Below are 15,423 nucleotides of genomic sequence, written 5' to 3'. Positions count from 1 at the left end.
CCTTTAACTTGGTTTTGTTGCTGCTTTGCTAGCATTAATGTGCACTAACCCCGACCAGATAGGCTTTTAAATGGCCTTAACTGCTTTGTTGACTTTGATGAAGGTTTTTAATTTTCACCTGATTTGATGTTGCTGAACTAATACTCTTTGCCTCTTCCTGATACTCTTTGGTGTTGATCCTGGAGTCTTTAATATCTTCTGAATGGTTTAGACTGTCCCATCGATCCTTCATGGCAGCTGCTCGGCCTTCTGTTGCTTTAAAAACTGTGTTTGCCCCTTTCTGAATGCTTCGCGAAGAAAAATGGGTCATTCTGCGCCTTTCGGGCTTGCTGGGGGCTGCGCGATGAGGGGCTTTCCATTTTGGCCCATTTCCCGTAGCCATGCACGATTAGCGCTAGGCGCTAATCGCGCATGAAAAACTGCCTCAGAATTTGAATCTGGGCTTCCTAAGCACGATTTTCGCCTTTCGCGCCTTTTTGAGTGATGACGTCAGCAGTGGGTCCCAGTACGGAGGTGACGTGGCAGGGTGACGTCAACAGTACGGCGGGTGACGTGGAAATGCACGGTGGCAGTGACGTGGCAGGGTGACGTCAGCAGTACGGCGGGTGACGTGGAAATGCACGGTGGCAGTGACGTGGCAATGGTGAGTTGGCAGTATGGTGGCAGGAGGCCGACGCAAGCAGATGACGCAGTAGGATGACGTCACTGGGACGTGGCGGGGAGGTGACGTCATGGTGAGGACGTGGCACCGACGTCACCCAGGGGGGGCGGTTTGGCGGTTTCGGGCGCACCGCCTTTGCACTGAAGCAGTTTCGGAGGAAGGGGCTCCGCCACACCCGGGAGGGCGACGCGTGGCGGGAGTACGGCGGGAAAACCGCCGAACTCCCGGACGCTAACCCTCGGCATGTTGGCGTGTGAAAAGACCCGCCCACCATAGATCTTGGGCGGGCCAGATCTAACGACCGACGGGACAGGTAAGTCGGTGGAAGGTTAGGGTGGGGACTCACCTGCTATTTTATTTGTTTATTCATAGGGCGGGGGGGGGTTAAACATTGGATATGTGGGTTTATGGGTTATGCGTCGGGGAATTAAACAATGATTTAATGTTCAAAAAAACATTTAAACATTTAACTTTTGGGAATAATGACTGCGGAGGGTAGAAATATGAGGTTTTTTAGGGTGAAGGGATGGGTAAAGGTTATTAACTTAACCAGATGTCAAGTTAATCCCAGGGTTTGAACGTGGAAGGCTAATGTCAAGCTCCTGGTGAACTCAGCATTTCCCAAACTTGATATTATATGGCTATAGTGCCAAGGGATGGGGATATGTACCTAGGGGATTTTTATATTTAGTTTTAGTAGGGGAAGGGGAAACAAATAGGAAGCTATATAGTAAAATTAGTAGTTAATATGACAAGTGATCAGAAAGCGCTAAGTATGTGAAACTTAGGCTGTTAGGGGGGGAAATGATTCATAGAGGAAGTATGAACATGCCTTGAGTAAAGCAGATCTTCACCAAGGAAAATGATGTGGAAATGATGAAACTAAGAGGCTCAAGCAGATCTTGACCTCTTCAGGGGAATTAGTGAGTGATTTGGGGGAAAAGGAAGAAAGGGAGGTTAGAGATATCCAGTTTGAGTTCCTCCAAACAAAACTGCCTTGTAGCTGTGATCTGAAGTACAATATCACTTTAAAACACAAGACTGATCACATATCAACATTCTGCAACCTCAAAGAGTACCTACCCAGCCTACTTATCTAGCATTTTTTCTTCTTTTTGGTTTGGGTGCATTTAGACTTGCAGACCCTACTTTACAATTTTTCTTTTGGCTGCCCTCCTATCTAATTTTATCCTTATTTCTTCCAAGGGCCCAGATTAAGCAGTTGGACTCCTTTGTTTCTCTACCTATCTACAAATCTGCCAAGATTAAGCTGTTTGGACAGATATCAATTCTCTATATTCTAAAACAAGAAATTGAAACCTAGGGAAGCCAAGATTAAGCTGTTTGGACTTCCCTTAACAGAACATTCTTCAAAGATGGTTAAGTCATCAAAATTGGAATACAGTAGTGGCATTTGGACTGGCACACTTTCATGGCCTCTTCTTTGGCCTTTTTCTGGAAATATGGAGCATTGCAGGATGCAAAGTATGACATATTTGGCATGTAAAACTGTCAATCATGAAAGATGAACACCTGTTGCAACAGGAGGCTAACACATCGTTGTCTTTCTATGATATTTACTATTTTCGTTACATTAACCATTGAAATTTTCTAAGTGTAATTGGTCAATGATATCAGTGGCATAAGAATACTAGGTTAAAATCATTAGGAAGTATTATATGTCAGGAAATTGTATTCTACTATACTCTTATAGAAAATTTAACATGGTACTAGAGCTTTGTTGAAACATCAACCATTGAAGTTATCCTAAGAGACAAGTATTAAACAACTTGATTCGATTTTGGATATCGTGGAAAAATGGCACCAAGTCTTAGAGTTGAAGACAAGTTAGATAGTGCCATAGAATTAAGATCTTCGAAGACTAGGATACTTCTTATCTTGAAAGAAAATTAGCTTAAGGAACATGTGGAGAAATTTATTCTAGAGCCAAAGGGAGCCGAGGAGAAAGCTAAGTATAACAAGGATGAAACCATAGCTAAGAGAATATTGGTAGATTTTATAAAGGACCACTTGATTCCTCATGTTGTTGCATTGAAGATTTCCAAGGAAGTGTATGGTGCTTTGGTTGGATTGTTTGAGAGTGACACCACCAACAAGAAACTAATCTTGAAGAATAAACTGCATTATGTCATGATGTCTAGATCAAATTTTGTTGTCTCTTATCTTACGAGAATATCTTAGTTGAGAGATCAACTTAGAGCCATTAGAGATAACATTAATTATATAAAGCTTGTTACAATAAATCTCAATGGAATTGCTTCCCTATGGGATCCATTTGTTCAGGGAATTTTTGCACAAGAAAAGATGCCTAAGTTTGATAAGTTATGGATTGATTGCATCAAAGGGGAGACTAAATTGTTATTTAGGACTAACTTTCAGAACTTGCATGATGAAGAAAATCAAGCCATTGTAGCTCATTAAAGGAAAAGGAGAGGAAAGCAACATACATCAACAACTGATATTGATGAAGAGGATGAGCATCCACCACAGAAGAGGAAGAAAAACGAATTTGAGCTTGATAAGATTATAGATGCATGATTTTTTACAAGGAGGCAAGTATCAAGAGGTAGTTGAAAATTCCTTACAACCATCAGCAGATTCTTCCTTGATCAAGAGATAAGTACATTTTTCTCCATTGATTTTTTGGTCAATCCTCTTGTACTTTTTATTTTGTATGCTTTGATATCAAATAATAAATGTTTTCTTATGATTTTTCCTTTTCCATGGCCTCTTGAATGGGATTTGCAGAAAGGAAGAACAAGTCCATTGTAGGAGGCTTCCAAGGTGATGGAAACATTGATAACTACAAAGCAAGGTTTGTGGCAAGAGGTTTGTCCCGAAAAGAGGGAGTGGACTACAAGGAGACTTTTTCTCTAGTTTCGAGATGATCAGGTTCTTGTATTCCCTATGGATCGAGCATAGGCTAAATAGGAGTGATTGGTGTTAGAAAGGGAGGATTGTATAGATTAAAAAGGACATCCATGACTGTGCCAGATGAATGGAAGAGCTTCCAATTCTTAGTGAGTAGATAGTTGTTGGGGCAATTATATGAATGATATATCACCACAATATTAAATTATCAACCAGGGATTCTTAATCAGTAGAGCTAATACACTATATGTTTCGATAATATATAAGTTCCTATGTCTGATGAGTATAGCCTATATAAAAAGCATTCAAAACCAATACTAACTTCCTCACACAATTTGAAAGAAAAACTCAGAAGTAAAATCTTAACAATATTGTGATCTAAATTTTCATGCTCATGTAACAAGTCTATCCATTTACGAGCTCATGAAACAGAAAGATGGATCTAACTCTGTTTTCCTGTAGCAACTAATCTCAATCTATATATTATAATCAATTCACTGCGTTCAAACATTAAACAAAGCAACCAGAACTAGTCCTGAAAGAAACTATGAATTCTAGTACATGAAATGTATGAAAAGAGTCTTCACTAGTAGCACATGTAGGTGAATGGTGAGATATCTGATCCTAACTTCCCTGTTATTCAACATAGCAATAAAAAATCAAATGTGCAACTTAAGAAATAAAATTTGCATTCATAAAACTAATGAAGTGTCACTCAGAAATTACCTACATGAAACAAGACTGAAATCACATCAAATACTTAACACTACCTAAAAAAAAACTATATGCATAATAACTATAATAAGAACTTGCCTTGATGGCTTCGGTGGGCCCTTGCCGAGCTACCAAGAAAAGCTTGAAGAACTCACAAAACTGAGAAATCTACTAATACATCGAGTGATCCAAGTGGATATTGGTGGCCACCCACCTATTCCACTTTGATCGCCACCATTGTTTCTTTCAATTTTTTAGTTTCCTTATTTGTAGCACAATTTACTATTTTTGGCAGTTTGTCGGGTCTTGAACTTTCGGAGTAGTTTCGAGGCCCTAAATGATGTTTTTTGGAAAATTGGGACCAACATGGGTCATTGACCCAGACCCATGATGGTTATTCAAACGTTGTAGTCCTTGGATAGATCTTTCTAACAAGGTATTGTACGCGTCAAACGGAGATCGTATGCCAAAGTTATGACCCCGGGAAATTGATGTACCAATTTATCCAAATGGTGCCCATAGTTTGGCGCTTCGTCTCCTAGGGTTAGGTTTTTGGATGTTTAGGGTTTTCCATTGTTTCTCAATAATAAATAGGTCTTTGAGCCTCATTGTAACACAGTTCAAAGCCATGTAGCCGCCTCATCTCTCCTCAGAGATAAGCTAACATTGCCCGAGCTAGTTTATTTCCATTTCTATTTGTAGGCATATTTCAGTGTTTTACATTAATAAAATGAAGTATTATTTCCATTGCATCTCTGTGTATATGGATATTTTTGTATTTTCTTGTGTTCCTGTTTAAATTTGGATCAGTGATATCAGAGCGGTCTGCTCTTTCTTTGTTTTTCTTTGCATGTCCCCAACAAGGTCAAGATATAAGGAGTTAGGGCTTGAACTGCTCAAACCTTTGTAAGACCAGCCTCACAAATCTCGACGGCCTCCCATGGTGGATGAAAAGAAAGACAAGGGGGCAGGAGATCCTATCAAAATCTTTCTCAAAGAAGCCCTCGAGCGACAAAGGAACGTGATGATGGACAAATTTTCCTAGATCATTCAGCGGCTACCCAGGGGCGACACATCTACTTCAAGCAGCTACTCTAGAAGTGCAACACCCTTTAAGGTACAAGTTAATTTTGACATTCCCATATTTGAGGGTTAGATAGATGCGGATGTCATAGATAAATGGTTAAATTTGCTAGAAGGATATTTTTTTGTTCATGATTTTTCCAACAGGGAAAAGATCACTTTTTCACTTCTCAAACCCCCCCCCCCCCAACGTCAAGGACTGGTGGGAAACCTACTGCAAGCATAAGGATGAAAGTACGACCTCACTGTTTTCAGCCACACCCACTTGGAATTCATTCCGGGATGCCATTAAGGAGCAATAATACCCTGTCAGAAGCTATGAGGATAAATACATAAAGTGGACCATGATATGGCAGGGAAGGGACAAAGACGTGCTGGAGTTTACCATTATTTTTCATACCCTTTGCACAAAGTTGGGTATCAAGGATTCTGAGCGGCATTTGGTACTCAAAACCACGGTTTCCTACACAAGTACATCCAATTTGAGATGGAGTTCCTGGACATCTCCTCGCTCGGCACGATGTACCAATAAACTATCAAGATCGAGCAGAAGTTTAAACAAAAGAAGTGAGACGTTGGATCCATGAATCTGAAGCAAGGGAAATGCTTCCCCAAACCACAAAACCAAGGACAAAGGCAAGACGGTGTGACCCAAGACAAACCATCGAAGCCACAAGAAAAGAACAACACCACAAAGTCAAAGAAGGACACAGGAAAGTGGTGTGAGTTCCATAAGAGCCCCACTCATAACACAAGTGAGTGTCGGGCCAAGCAGTCGTTGGTGGCCGAGTTGAAGGCTTCAGAATCAGATGCATGTTCTGACCCTAAGTCATAACCCAACAAGAGGAATGACAAAGGGAAGAATATCATTGATGGGGAGCCCAACACCACTGTTGCCACCACCAAGATCTAGAAGAATAAACTTGAAGATCCAAAGGAGGGGGAGTGCCTTTTCCACTCACAAATGTGGGTGCAGGATTTGCCGCTGCAATTCATTGTCGACAATGGCAACCAAAAGAACCTTATTTCAGCAGAGGTCGTGAAGCGGCTAGGCCTACTGACCATACCACACCTACAACTGTACAACATTGGGTGGCTTCACCAAGGATGAGATCTCCGAGTCTGCCAGTAGTGTCGCCTTCCCTACAGCATCAAGCCCTTCACAGATGAGGTATTATGTGATGTTGCACCTCTTGATGTTTGTGATGTATTATTAGACCAACCATACATGTTGGAGCAACATGTTGTGTATGAGTCAAGGCCATGCGCTGTTATTATTTCATTGGGTAATTCATTATACAGGATACCGTAGGTAGTCCCACCTACCGCCACTTCTTTGATCTCTACTAAGAAATGCAGTAAGATCATCTCCCAGACTAGGAAATTCATTTTCTTTCTGTTTCACTATCAAAGTAAGGGGAAGATTGTAGCCACATCCATGGCCCCTGGGAAGGGTTCCTCCACGTAGCAAAAGTAGGTGGATACGGTCATGAAAGAATACAGGAACATCTTCTCCTCACCCACAGAGGTATTGTTGCACTTTCAGGTCAAGCATTCGTTTGATCTGAATCCCAGAGAACCTCTACCCAACATACCAATATATCACCACTCCATTCTGGAAAATGCCAAGTCCAAGCAGTGACATGATCAACATCGAGTGCCACACAAGTTTCAAGTGGACGAAAAATTCTGGTTGCATCTGCAAAAAGGATGCCTTATAAGAGCCCATCGGAAGCTTAGACCACTCCTATATGGTCCTTACACCTTTATCAATACTGTGGGAAACAATGCTTTGAAGCACAACATTCCCCCATTCCTTGGCTTACACTAAGTGTTCAATGTGGACTGCCTTCGACCATACTTGCCACCATTGCTAGACACATCAGACATTGCATAACAACTCACACCTACAGAGTTAAATCCAACTTGCATGGAACAATCCACAACTAATCGGATCATGGACACACAGATCAAGAACACCCAATAGTAAAGGATCCAACTATATCCAGTTGTCAAAGCAGGCCAACTCCTTCAGCAGGGCAAGTGGCTCACCAAGGACCAAGTTCAGCAGACGTTTCCTCATCTCATGAAGGAACTCAACACAATGGAGACCATTTCTTCCTACGGGGGGAGGAATGATCCAGGTGGATATTGGTGGGCACCCACCTATTCCACTTAGACCCCCACCATTGTTTCTTTCAATTTTTCAGTTTCCTTATTTGTAGCACAATTTACTATTTTTGGCAGTTTTTTGGGTCCTGAACTTCCAGAGCCATTTTGAGAACCTAAATGACGTTTTTTTGGGAAAATTGGGACCAACATGGGGCACTGACAAGTGTTGAGCATTCAAAAGTTGTATTCCTCGGATAGATATTTCTAACGAGGTATTGTGCATATCAAACGGAGATCATATGCAAAAGTTATGACCACGGGAAGTTGACGTACCCATTTACCCAAACGGGGCCCATAGTTTAGAGCTTCATCTCCTAGGGTTAGTTTTTTGGATGTTTAGGGTTTTCCATTGTTTCTCAATAATAAATAGGCCTTTGAGCCTCATTGTAACATAGTTTAGAGGCATGTGGCCTCCACATCTCTCCTCAGAGATAAGCTACCATCTCCCGAGCTAGTTTATTTCCATTTCTGTTTGTAAGCATATTTCAGTGTTTTACATTAATGAAATGAAGTATTATTTCTACTGCATCTCTGTGTATATGGATATTTCTTTATTTTTTTGTGTTCCTGTTTAAATCTGAATCATCGAATTCATCAATTGTTGCTCATATTATTTATTTCAAAAGAAAATATTACAAAATCAAGTCTCCAACATAACAATAAAGTTTAAAACTTTGTCTCCAACTAGCTGCAACTGTTTGTCTCACTCTGTCTTACTCACTGCCTCTCTTACTAGCTAACTCCTATCATCTACGGTCCTTCTCTTATAGAGAAATAGCCGTTACATTCAATCTTAAAAGATAAGATCAAATCACTGTAAAAATATACAAATCACTTTCTTTTACATATTTGGCTTCATCCTCATGACACACAGTGCATGAGTGATGAAGCATATCATCTTGATTTGTTGTAATAAGATGATGCCTTTGACCAACAATTTCCTCATCCTCAATGAAGATAGTTCGCTCAACCACCGAACCTGGGAAGTAGGGTTTGGTACCTGAATAATATAGTCAATGCAGGTGGTACTGGCATAACACAAGTATTGGATAGCAGGTACCAGATGAACACAAGTGCCAGATTGTTGTTGGTGGTGCCAGATCACTGTTGTTGGTGTTGGATGAACACAGGTACACAGGTAACTGTTTTCGGGTAGATGATAGTAAAATGCACGAGTACTAAATGAGAACATGAGTACCGGGCGAGAACACGAGTATCAGATTGATAACGTTCGTACCTGATAAGTAGGAGCACCAGTACTGGACCGATAATGTTGGTACCAAATGAGTAGGATCACGAGTACCAGATCAATACACTCATACCAAATGAGTGGGAACATGGTCTAAACATCTATTTGAGCCAATCCAATAAATTAGATAATATAAAGAATCAATAATTCTATTTCTACTACAAGAAAACATAAAAATCACGATTTGAAATATAGATTACCTTATAGATACATAAGGAGGCTAAAATTCTAAAAGAAGATAGGCAAGTAGTACATAAGTTTGAGGTGAAATTGGTCAAAAAAATAGAGGACACTATAAGGTATTATAGGAATCAAAAAGGAGACTCAACATTCCCCATGCCTAAATCATTGCATGTCCTCATGCAAAAAGTATTGAACCATTCCTCAAAATTTAAAAATGGAGTCTTCTTGCCTAAACATCAGCTGTTTGGATCTAATATGTTCACACCTGAAGCTTCTTCCTTGAGTTCCCTTTTAATGACCCTGGTATAGTGTACGAGGCGAAGAACCTTCTTCAGCTTAGTGGAGGCCTCATTGTACTCCTATTGCAACCTCTGACTATTCTCTTTTAACTACTCATTTTCTTTCTTAAGGTATTCATCCAACAACTTATATTATTTCATCTCTTCCCCTAGTTTCTCATTTTTCTTCTGAATTTTTTCAATTTTTATGATCATTTGTTGTCTAGTTAAAGAACTAGTAGGTCCAACCATTTCCTTCTTTGCAAATTCTTTCTTGGCTTCAACCTCTCTTCTCAATTCTTTCAAAGTCTATGCAACTAATTCCTCGGTTTCATTAAGTGGTTCATCTTTTTCATGTTCCTTTTCAGGTGAGGCAGAGACATCTATTGGATTTTCTGGAAGAGAAGGAGTATGAGTGGTCATTATCTGTTTTTCCATGCTCCTATTAGTTTGGCATGGAGGTGTCGATGACTCGCTAGATTTGATAGCAGGAGTGAGGATGCTATCCTGAAATAATATTCTCTTCTTCCCTTTTGTCTGTGACATGGACTCTGTGACTTCTTCTTTCTGTGCTTGTTTGTCATTTTTCTCAGAGGTTTGTGTCTTGTCACCCTTTTCACTAGTTCTAGGCTTCTTCACCTTTTTAACACTTGGTGCAGGAGTCTCTTCCTAGGGTAACTCAATAGCTACCTCTGAAGTAATGCTTGTGAGCTCTCCTTTATCACTGTCAGCTGGATTTTTCTTCTTCTTCTTCTCACTAGTTGAGAATTTAATTGGAGTGGGTGAATCAAGAGGGGGTCTCTTACCCTTTGATGTTTGCTTTACTATTGGTGCAGGAGTTTCCTCCTATTCTATTGTTTTACCCTTGTCTGACTTATTAATGGACCTTGAAGGAGTAGGGATATCAATGCCTTCTTTAGACTTCAAATTCCTTTGTTTCTTCTTAATACCCTCCTACCTGATGTCTAGGTCCTTATTGCTATCCCTAGGCATGATTTCCTCTATGTTCTTGGAACCTTCTCCTTGAGCAAAATGTTGTGAGGGGAATGTCTTCCAATTGCTACCCTACTTCTTTATCTCATGAGTAACTAATAATTTTATCAACCCATGATGGTAGATGCTAGTTTCAACCTTTTTAAAGGCTGATTTGACTCCTCTTTCCATATTATTTGAAATCATCCACAGGAAGTATGAGAAATTTATCTGAGGTCCTCCTTCAAAATGTAACAAAAGCCTTACGTGGTAAATAAAGGTGACTGCATACCAGCCTTCAAAATTCAAGAACCTTTGCATGTTGTTGAGCATCAACCTATATTCCTCTTTGACCCAATCCTGGGGATACCTTTAGTCCAATTGGGTTCAAGTGTTAAACGGTCAAAAACTTTTGATAGAGCTCCTTGTTAATGCTCACACCCTTGAAATATTTTTCCCTTGCGAACGATAAACCCATGGCCTCCGCTATGGTAGCCTTTGTGATTTTCAATTGCAGACCTCCTAACTGAACATTCTCGCCATCATAATTTTGGGTGAAGGCGCGAGAAATGCCATCATGGTACCCTTTGAAATTCTTAAGGAAGGAAATACACCCGACTTTATTGAACTTCTCCTTGCACAATTGATATTCTTCTATCTCTTGATAAAATTTGAACACTGGTTCATGCCGATCTACCCCCATGCCGGCTTTAAGAGCGGGTCTCGGACTAGGGAAGGGTTTACTACTGGAGTTGACCAAGTACCAGAGATCATAACAGAGTACCAAAAGTGGTGACATAGGGTACTGGAAATAGTATTAATAGGGTACCAGAAATGGTATTACAGAGTACTGGAAGTGATATTACAGAGTACCGGATGGGGTGATAACAGAGTATCGGAAATGGTTGACATAGTGGTGGATGAATTACTAGGGGCTCATGAAATGAAGGTCAAAGGATAAGAAAAAGAGAAATGATGCGCATCAAGATGGTGAAGCCATCGAGAGGAGCATTTATAATTCCAAAGGGAATGGAAACGGTCACATTGTTTCCATAATTACTAGCCCAGCTCATATGGGATGATGGCGATGCGTTTTATTCAATTCAGTATACATACATGTTTAAAAGATGTACATGTCTTGCAGTTAAAAACAAATGAGTTTTTCAGTTGTTTATGACCCTTTTATGTGTAGTAGAATTAATTCATTTCTCTGTTTAACATACTAAAACAAAATTTTTCAGGAAAACAACTCAACCACAGATGCAAAATAAGTTTATAACGCAGTTCACCCCTCCTAGGCTACATCTGTCGGGTCCAAGGCTCCTAAATGGGCATGTCCTTGATTTGATTAAAAGCTCAAAATGATTGTACAACTGAATACAAGCCTTAACATGTGAAATGGACTGTGAAAATGGATTCAAAACGCTCAAATCAGTCAGGAATGACTATTGGTTCTCATCCAATGGGTAACTGCAACCCTATACAGCTCCCACAATACTGGGCCCTAGTGGCTCCTAGAACTTCCACGGAGCAAAAACACCTGCAAACGACCTCTGATTGCTCTCTAACCTGTGCCAATGGCTTTAGAACCATCTTATTACTCAAAATCAAAAAAAAAAATCGTCCTAGCCAATGTTATGGCTCATTCACTGAACTGCCAGTTTGCCCTGAAAAGACTCCAGTTAACTAAACTTGGAGTGCTAGTTAGGCCGCCACATATGGTGGGCCCACCAATTTTGGCGCCCTTCGCCAAAATTTTCGCCATCATAACTGCAACGGTTACTATTCGTCATCGGCGCATGTGACTAGGTTTAATTGAACGACAGTTTACCTTGGATTTTGTGCCGAGCTGTGGGTTAACGGGCGGTGAACTCACTGTTCAAACCGCATATCTAAACACATAATGCCATAACCGTTGTTGAGCGCTGGCGATTTAAATGTGGCCCACGGTTTCTGGTGGACGGTCACATGACAATGGGGGCTGGCCCCCCTAGGTCCCCGCCCAAAAAACCTTAAACTCAAATACCATTTCGTTCGCTTAGATTTTAGCAACCGGCCCTTTGGTGTAATGTTAATGCGCTATAATTGAAAAGCACAGGTCATGTGTTCAATACCGCGGTCAGCGAAAAGTTTTAAACCAACCCTATATTTGCTGACGTCACCCTGGCCACGTGGTGGCCTCCAGGTCTACCACGTGGCAGCTTGCCATTCGTTGTCTAAAAAGAATATTTTATTTTAAATTTTTTTGAAAATTCAAAATTTCAATGTTATTGGGCAATTCTTCTTTTTGGCATAACTTCCTCATACGAAGACCGTTTTTCGAACCGTTTACGGCGCCGGAATAAGGAGGAAGAGATCTATCTGGTCGTTCAAGTTTGACACACTTTTGAACACTTTGAAATTTGAGCTATCACTTAAGTCCTGGATCAATATCTTATCAGTGGAGCTGATTTAGAAATCATTCCCATTGATGATATTGCACTTCATGCAAATAAATGTTTAAACATGATGAATAGAATGTGGTCGAGAATAGCAATATGAGACAATCCATTTGAATTTTCCGTTAATCATTCAACTTTATGGTTATGACATGGTGGTAACATCATTGTTTAAAAAACCCACGGAGGCTCGATTTTAGAATTCATTTGGTCATATTATGATTGGCATTCATCCAATCACACTCATAATCATCCCATTTAATCATATTAAAAAGGAATTTTTTCTTGGAACAACCGAGGAATGAAGGTAAGTACTTTAGGATTAGGATAGGGGCTTAACAAGAAGTCTTATGAGGGTAGTTATATATTCATTACATGATCAATATGAATCCTAATAGCAGAAAACAAAATATTGACCTCATACCTCTATTACCAGATTATACATGAAAGTTTTTAGTACCGAATTAAAACTGTTTTGTAGCACCAGATGTACACAGGAAACTGCTTTCCAGTACCGGATGAACACAATTTTACAATATCGGATGCACACAGGAAACTACATTCTAGTACCGGATGAACACAGGAGATTGCCTTCCAATACCAGATGAAATTTTAATAAGATGCCCTGATGCATAGCCTTTAAATTGGAATCATGTAGGTTGCTCCTTGTAACTTAACATGTTTTGAAGGTCAAGCTATAGTAAGGGCTAACGATTACTGGTGTTCCTTGTTACTTGTAATTGCAGCAGAAGTGTCAGAAGATGAGGCAAAATAATTCAATGATCAGGCTCCAAGCTCTGTAACAAGAAGGTATTATGTAGCTGGAAAACCTCCTCTTTTTGGAATCAAGCTAACCCCTACTCCTGTTGCCACTTCCATTTTATTGACAAATAAACCTAACTACTATTTTTATGTGGATTTTTCTCGAGCCCAGATCAATTAATTCTCGCCAGTATTTTCAATTTTTAGGAGTCTGAAAAAATTAAAGAAAACTCCATTTCACTTACCCATGGATTTTTCTCGAGCTCAGGCTAGTTCGTGCTTGCCGATGTTTTCAATTTTAAGGAGTCTGAAAAACTTAAAGAAAACTCCATTTCACTTACCCATGGATTTCTCTCGAGCCCAAGCTAGTTCGTGCTCGCCGATGTTTTCAATTTTAAGGAGTCTGAAAAACTTAAAGAAAACTCCATAGGTTCCTTTTCCATGGATAATTTTACTAGGGCTGGTTAAAGGAATAAACTTACACCTGGTAAATGTCCTTCTTTATTGTCTTTTTATAGGGAAGGAAGCACAATTAGTAATACCAAAACCATTATCCAACAACACACCTATATACATATATGTACAAAATCAAATAAATTATAAAGCAAACTTACAGTGGTGGATCAGCAAGAGGAGAACTCCCCTTCCTAACCAACTGCATTTTAGAATTTTGAAGAACATGTTTTGTGAAATCCTCTTTAGATAACGGCTTGTGATAAAATTTCAATCGATGTCCATTCACAACAAAAGAAGTTTGATTTGCATTGATAGTTTTTATCTTGACCGAGCCATTGTCATAGACTATGTCTACCTCATAAGGCCCAAGCCACCATGTTGTCAATTTTCCTTTAAAATCCTTAAATTTGTTGTCATATAGAAGAGCCCAGTCAGCTGGTTGAAGATGTTTCTTTTTAATAAAATTATCATGTCATTTGGTTCTTTGATCCTGACCAAGCATCATCTATTGAAGAGCATCTTGTCTAATTTCATCCAATGCATTCAATTCCATTATCCTTTGTTTCTATGCCTTATCTAAATCCATTCCCAAATGCATGGCAATTCTGAAGATTTTAATTTGGAATTCTATAGGAAGCAAAACCTATTTTCCGTAAACCAACTCATATGGAGAATATCATGTTTTGTTTCTCTAGGTTGTCCTAGAGGCCCACAAAGGTTCTGGTAACCTATCAGGCCAGTATTTATGATGTCGTTGTATTGTCTTGGTGAGAATGGCCTCGATTACTTTATTGATAGACTCTACCTATCCATTTTCCTTGGGGTGGTAAGGTGTAAATTTATGGTGTCTAATTTTATATTGCTCTGTAATAGATTTGACCAATTTGGAAGTGAATTGAATGCCTTGATAAGTTACTATTTCCCTTGGTACACAAAAACTCGTAAATATCTCTTCAATTAAAAATTTGACAACAGATTTTTCATTAGCAGAATATAATGATTTAGCCTCTACCCATTTGGTTACATATTCCATACATACCAGAATCTATTTCCTTTTTTTGGAGATAGGAGAAATTGGTCCTACAAAATTTGATGCTCATTTATCAAAATGTTTGATGACTCCCTATGATTGAAGAGGCATTTCATCTACTGGGATAGGTTTCCTCATTCTTTAAAATCATCACAGCTTGCCACATATTTCTTTTCGTCCTTGAAAATGGTGGGCCAGTAATACTTGAATTGTAATACTTTATATGCAGTTCTTTTGTCGGTGAAATGTCCACCACATGGCTCATTATGGAATGCTTTTAGAATGTATTGCATATCATCTTCTCATACACATCTTCTGACCACCAGATCTGGTCCAGTACGGTATAAACAATCTTCATGCCACATATAATTAGCACTAAGTTATATGATTCTCTGTTTTCCCTTGAAGACAAATTTTGTGGCGGATTTCCTATAACTAGGCAATTGGTTACATTTGCATACCAAGGAATATAAGTAGAAATACCAAATAAATTTTCATCCAGAAAATCATCAGTAACTGGTGCACAATCACCT

This window comes from Pinus tabuliformis, chromosome 6 (assembly GCF_031772625.1).
Source record: "Pinus tabuliformis cultivar Carrire ecotype Pingquan chromosome 6, CPIR1, whole genome shotgun sequence".
In the NCBI taxonomy this organism is placed as follows: Eukaryota; Viridiplantae; Streptophyta; class Pinopsida; order Pinales; family Pinaceae; genus Pinus; species Pinus tabuliformis.
This window is presented reverse-complemented; position numbering follows the sequence as displayed.